Source organism: Spea bombifrons, chromosome 10 (assembly GCF_027358695.1).
Source record: "Spea bombifrons isolate aSpeBom1 chromosome 10, aSpeBom1.2.pri, whole genome shotgun sequence".
Classification (NCBI taxonomy): Eukaryota; Metazoa; Chordata; class Amphibia; order Anura; family Pelobatidae; genus Spea; species Spea bombifrons.
Genome location: NC_071096.1, coordinates 26,184,941 through 26,192,017, shown reverse-complemented (window position 1 = coordinate 26,192,017; position 7,077 = coordinate 26,184,941). Strand labels below are relative to the sequence as shown.

Genomic DNA, 7,077 nt, shown 5'->3' with positions numbered 1-7,077 from the left:
CACTTTTATTAAAAGGAAATTACACACCAAAATTGGACAGAAAAACACTATTAATATATATATGATTGCAAACAGCAATTTTCATTTTGGTGCATCCTTACTATATACTAAGCCAGTCACTGACGTGGTAGGCCTATATTGCATCAATGTTTGGCTTAGTATATAGTGATAGGGGTTGTACTGCGGTATTGTCAGTGTCTGGCTCACTGTATAAGCACACATTGACGGTGGTACAGCGTAATCCCTAAGTATATAATGATAGCAGTTATGCTGTACCACCGTCAATGTGTGCCTCAGTATATAATGATAACAATTATGCTGTACCCCTGTCAATGTTTGCCTAACCATAGAAACTATGCAGTTTTAAAGTGTGCGTGTGTGCCACATACAGGATCTGCCACAGGTGCCAAATACTCTAGGTACACCCCTGCGTCGTGCGGCAGTCAGGCCCAATGGCCATGCCTCAGCATGGCCACTGGTTAATGTTGTTTTTAAAACTTTTGGTGGTAATACTCTTTGAAGATGGGAACTAACAGCAGATCAAACTTTTATGCTGAACACAGATTTGTTTAACGACAGCAGCAAGCTTTAGCATACACTTACCTACGCCAGCCGCGTTGTCAGGATGGCCGAGCGGTCTAAGGCGCCAGACTCAAGATTTACATCTTCCTTGATGGGTGTTCTGGTCTCCGAATGGAGGCGTGGGTTCAAATCCCACTTCTGACACACACTTTTTTTTTGATTCCTGGCACACAGCTACAGTTGCTGTAGAAGCTCATACATCACTACAATAAAGCAATGACTGACAGTTAAGGGTGATGGGAATATAATTAATCAAATATAATGTATTTTAATGACATAATGAAGGGGCAGAAATCTGCAGTATTCTTAAAAAAAAATTAGAATAATGAACTCGGGATATAAATATATATTTCACATTGTGGATAGCGATATTCCAGATTAAATAAGAGATCGAAGTGAACGCAATCGCAAAGCGCCACATTGTCTTTACTGGGTAAATATTGGGTGAGGACTTTATGATGATGGTGCTCGGTGACTGGGTCATTCGAGGTGATTGACAGCTTCCTTAATCAGTCTGAAAACGTGTATTGGGAATATATTTGCAGAAGCGCCCATGGTTCGTGTACGGCGTTTTGTAGTGTGTCCCGGAGCCCACGCTATGGTTATTGATATAGGTATATAAATCAAAGCCTTTGGTTAGCTATTTAAATGTGATTAATCATGTGTCTTCTAACGTTCCCCATACCTTTATTAACATGCTATGAAAACGGCAAAATAAACTGAAGAGAACACGGAAGTCTGAGATTAGAAAACATCATTTCATACCGAACAACATAACGATTTCTCAGCTGTCAGGATGGCCGAGTGGTCTAAGGCGCCAGACTCAAGAGTCTATCTTCCCTAAATTGGGTGTTCTGGTCTCCGAATGGAGGCGTGGGTTCAAATCCCACTTCTGACACATCACTATTTATTTATTTTTAGGATAGAATTAGGAAATCTAGAAATAGCGTTAATAATATTTTCAGACTTTTTATACATTAACCATTTGGGTGTTGGCGAATGCAACTGAAAGATTTGATGAGTTATATAATCAGTTTATATAGTACTTGCTATAACCAGAACACATGCAGTAAAGAGAGCAGTCTGGGACACAACTCATTTCCTGCTGAGGATGCCCTTATATTTCTGCATTATTGTTGTGTGAAACATTTTTTGTTCCATCAAATAAAATAACATCAATGAGGCAAAAGACTGTTTACCTCACTAATGCGTACTACTGCACATTTTATTGTGTATACCATAGAATTTCTTCAATTAGAGAAGCCCTTTCTGAAATTATGGTGAACTATACTGAGCTGAGCTTTTTGGTGAGTAGTGAGTTAATATCTTAAGGACCTGAGATTTCACACCCCAAGCACAAAAGCTTTTTTTTGGTGGCATTTTTACATGCCACTCAACATTTTAGGTCCTCACAGCAGTCAAGTTCCTTAGATTTCAAAATAAACATAGAAACATAGAAAGTGACGGCAGATAAGAGCCAGAAGGCCCATCCAGTCTGCCCAACCTCTGAGTACTCTCCTTTAGTACTTGCCCTTATCCTATATCTAGCTTGGCATTATGCCTATCCCATGCTTGCTTAAATGACTTTACTGTATTAACATCTACCACTTCCACTGGGAGGCTATTCCATGCGTCCACTACCCTTTCCGTAAAGTAATATTTTCTGATGTTACCATTAAACCTTTGCCCCTCTAGTTTATGCTTGTGTCCTCTTGTTGCGGTTTTATTTCTTCTTTTAAATAAACTTTCTTCCTTTACTTTGTTGATTCCCTTTAAGTATTTAAATGTTTCTATCATATCCCCCCTGTCCCGTCTTTTTTCCAGGCTATATAGGTTAAGATCCTTTAACCTGTCCTGGTAAGGTTTATTTTGTAATCCATAAACCATTTTAGTAGCCCTTCTCTGCACTTTCTCCAACATATCTATATCCTTCTGGAGAAATGGTCTCCAGTACTGTACACAATACTCCAAGTGAGGTCTCACCAGTGATCTGTACAGCGGCATGAGCACTTCCCTCTTCCTACTGCTAATACCTCTCCCTATACAACCAAGCATTCTGCTAGCATTACCTGCTGCTCTACTGCATTGTCTACCTACCTTTAAATCCTCAGAAATAATTACCCCTAAATCCCTTTCCTCACACGTTGAGGTTAGGACAGTACCAAATAGTCTATACTCTGCCCTTGGGTTTTTATGCCCCAGGTGCATTACTTTGCATTTATCCACGTTAAATGCCAATTGCCACAGCTCTGACCATTTTTCCAGCTTACCTAGATCGTTTGCCATTTGGCTTCTTCCTCCAGGAACATCAACCCTGTTGCAAATTTTTGTGTCGTCGGCAAATAAACATACCTTTCCATCAACACCATCTGCAATATCACTAATGAAAATATTAAAGAGAATGGGTCCAAGTACAGATCCCTGAGGTATCCCACTGGTAACAAGACCTTGTTCTGAATATACGCCATTGACTACAACCCTCTGTTTTCTGTCACTCAGCCACTCCTTAATCCATTCAACAACATTGGGATCTAAACCCAGAGATTGCAGTTTATTTATAAGTCTTCTATGTGGGACAGTGTCAAAGGCCTTACTGAAATCCAGATACGCAATGTCTACTGCACCACCTTGATCAATTACTTTAGTCACCCAATCAAAAAAATCAATAAGATTTGTTTGGCAAGATCTTCCTGAGGAAAACCCATGTTGTTTTTGATCTTGAAAGCCATGTGACTTCAGATGTTCAACAATCCTTTCCTTTAACATTGTTTCCATTAATTTTCCCACTACAGATGTAAGACTAACTGGCCTGTAGTTGCCCGACTCCTCCCTACTGCCTTTTTTGTGTATAGGCACAACATTCGCTACTTTCCAATCCCCAGGGACAACTCCCGTTACCAATGATTCGTTAAATATATCAGTTAACGGTTTTGCTAGTACACCCCCAAGCTCTTTTAATAACTTGGGGTGTATCCCATCAGGCCCCATCGACTTATTTGTCTTTACCTTAGACAACTGAAGTAAAACCTCCGCCTCGATAAACTCACATATTTCAAATGATTCAGTCTTTTTTCCCAACTGAGGTCCCATTCCATCATTCTCATCTGTAAAAACTGAACAGAAATATTCATTGAGGCAGTCAGCTAAACCTTTATCCTCTTCTACATATATGCCTTTTGTTTTTAGTCTAACTAATCCGTGTTTAACTTTCCTTTTCTCATTTATATTTCTAAAAAATGTTTTATCTCCATTTTTTACTGATAGGGCAATTCGCTCTTCTGCCTGTGATTTGGCAGTTTTTATAACTTTCTTTGCCTCTTTCTGCCTAATTTTATAGATCTGTCTATCTTCCTCACTTTGGGTATTTTTGTATCTACTAAAGGCTAACTTCTTGTCTTTCACGATTTTGGCCACTTCTGCAGAGTACCACAGCGGTTTCCTTAATTTTTTACTCTTACTGACCAACCTAATACAATTTTCTGTTATCTTCGATAAAACAGCTTTTACAAAATCCCATTTCTCCTGAACACCATTTAAATTGTGCCAGTCTGATAATGACTCCTCTATACATTTTCTCATTTTAGAAAAGTCAGCTTTTCTAAAATCTAAAACTTTTGTTTTTGTGTGGTGTGACTCAGTCACTGTTCGTATATTAAACCACACAGACTGATGATCACTAGATCCCCAACTTTCACCTACAGTAATATCTGTTAACAAATCTCCATTTGTGAACACTAAATCCAATGTGGCCTCCTTACGAGTTGGTTCCTCAACCACCTGTTTTAAAGATAATCCCAATAAGGAGTTTAGAATATCCGCACTCCTGGTACAACCAGCTACTTTCGTTTTCCAGTTCACATCAGGGAGATTAAAGTCACCCATGATTATAACATCCCCCTTCACTGTCATTTTAGCTATTTCCTCCACTAGTAGATTATCGAGTTCTTCTACTTGTCCTGGGGGTCTATAAATCACACCTATGCGAGTTACTTTACTTTTGCCAAATTGTACTGTAACCCAAACCGACTCTAAGTTCTCTTCACCAACTTGTATTAAGTTAGATTTTATGTTATTTTTCACATATAGGGCCACCCCCCTCCCCCTTTCCTGCCCTTTCTATCTTTTTCTATATAAAGAGTACCCCGGTATTGATATGTCCCAGTCATTTTTCTCATTATACCATGTCTCAGTAACAGCCACTATATCAACATTCTCAGTTGCCACAACTGTTACAAGTTCATGGATCTTATTCCCTAAACTGCGAGCATTTGTAGACATGACCTTCAGCTTATCATTTAACACCGATGCTGCAATCACTTTCTGTCCTTGCTTTGGGGGGCAAAACATATGCTTCTCCCTATTATCTTTATAGACCAAGCCCCCACATCCACCCACCTGGTTACTAAGTAAATCGCCTTCCCTTTCTATACTGTCTAACCCGGTATTTATTCCCTCCCCCCCCATTCCTAGTTTAAAATCTCCTCCAACCGTCTAACCATTCTCTCCCCAAGCACATTGGACCCTCTTGCATTTAGGTGCAATCCATCACGACTATAGAGATTGTACCCCAAAGCAAAATCAGCCCAGTGCTCTAAGAACCCAAAGCCCTCCTTCTTACACCAAGACTTCAGCCATGCATTTAGCTGCCTAATCTCCTGCTGCCTTTCTGGTGTAGCGCATGGCACAGGTAGTATCTCTGAGAATACTACCTTGGAGGTCCTTTTCTTAATCTTACTACCCAAGTCCCTAAAATTATCTTTTAGGACACTCCATCTTCCTCTTACTATGTCGTTGGTGCCAATGTGCACCAAGACAGCTGGATCCTCACCAGCCCCTCCCAATAATCTATCCACTCTGTCCGCAACATGCCGAACCCGGGCACCCGGGAGACAGCAAACCATTCGGTTGCTGCGATCAGAGCTACAGATTACCCTGTCTGTTTTCCTGATTATTGAATCCCCTACCACCACAACCTGCCTGGGCTTTCCTTCCTTTCGGATCCCCTGCACATTGGATGAGCTGCTCTCCCGGCTGTTAGGGAGAACAGCTTTTTCCGCAAAGCCTACCTCTGAGTCTGCCTCCCCAACATGCTCACTTAAAAGGGCAAATTTGTTGGGAGGGAGAGACTCTGGGCTGGCCTGCCTCTTCCTCTTCCCTTCCCCACTGCAACCACGTCTTACTGTCACCCAGCTATGTGCCTGACTCCCTTCTGACTGAGAGGAGCAACAGACTCCTCTCAAGGTTGTCAATCTCTCTCAGTGTTTCAATGTGCCTCTTAAGAGCACCAACCTCAGCTTCCAGAGAGACCAATTGATCACAATTACCACAGTGATATGGACCCAGGAACTGCTGTTCCAAGCATGCATACATATGGCATGATGTGCACTGAGTGAAATCTCCAAGCTTGCTCATTCTTTATAAAGGGACACGAGTATAGAATTTAAACAATTGCTTTATGTCACTTACCCTCCTTGCTCTTGCACTCTTGTGTTGCACTAACTGCTGTGGTGCACAAACTGGTCACTTACAGAAAGCAAGTCACTTAGAAAATGCAAGCCCCTTACAGTGAGCAAGCTCTGTGAGTTTAACCACTTCCTTATATACAGAGCAACACAGTTAATTGATTATAAACCCCACCCTTAACTAATTACACTATAGAAAATGGGAGAGAAAAAAAACCCAAACAGTTAATGCAAAACACACAGTTTTTTTTGTTTTTTTTTTTGTTTTTTTTTTTACCACAAACCCTTCAACCCTCTTGTTGCTGGTTGAGATACAAACCCACTGTTGGTATACTTATAATACCACTTCTCTGCCGCTGCTGTGGTGCACAAACTGGTCACTTACAGAAAGCAAGTCACTTAGAAAATGCAAGCCCCTTACAGTGAGCAAAAGTAATAAAGTAAGGTATAGAGTTGTACCATGTTAGCAGGACAAAGAACATCCTTTAAAAGCTGTTTTATACCCCCCACACAGGGCATTGATAATAATATACTTGGGTTGGGTACATTGGTGCCTGGTGCATGTTAGCTATTTGTCTTGTGCAACTTAGAATGTATTAGTAGCTTGCACAAAAAATTGTAGCAAAACAACATAGATGTTAGATACCAGAAGCTCACAGACTCAAAATGGACACCAAAATAAACTGTTCCCTTCATATCTTGCGAACTTCCTAAGGGGCCTAAATAAAAACAGAAATCAACTGAATGATTATCATATAAATGGCTCCCTAACCTTATATGTAAATAGGTTCACTACCTGTACAGCAAGAAACCGAGGGAGAGAGACTCTAGTAACGACATTGGCTGAGTTGGTTATAAATGAAAATGTAATGAATGGGATAAAAGTTTGTTCCACACAGAGAGTGCTGGGGCTACAGTAGACTGGATTGAGATTGGAAGATTTGTGGTTGTATTTGTACAGGGCCAAAAGCAGGTTGGAATAGAGGGGCCAGGGTTAGATTATATGCCACTTGAGCATGAAAGGGGAGTATAA

The 7,077-nt window shown here is 40.6% G+C and overlaps 2 non-coding genes across 2 annotated transcripts; both read left to right on the top strand.

Annotated features, from left to right (window-relative positions):
- The first annotated feature begins 619 nt into the window (after window positions 1-619).
- On the top strand, window positions 620-726 carry TRNAL-CAA (transfer RNA leucine (anticodon CAA)). The gene is made up of 2 exons: window positions 620-657; window positions 681-726. It is a non-coding gene; the product is annotated as a tRNA-Leu (tRNA).
- A 646-nt stretch (window positions 727-1,372) lies between these two features.
- On the top strand, window positions 1,373-1,480 carry TRNAL-CAA (transfer RNA leucine (anticodon CAA)). The gene is made up of 2 exons: window positions 1,373-1,410; window positions 1,435-1,480. It is a non-coding gene; the product is annotated as a tRNA-Leu (tRNA).
- Window positions 1,481-7,077: the final 5,597 nt, after the last annotated feature.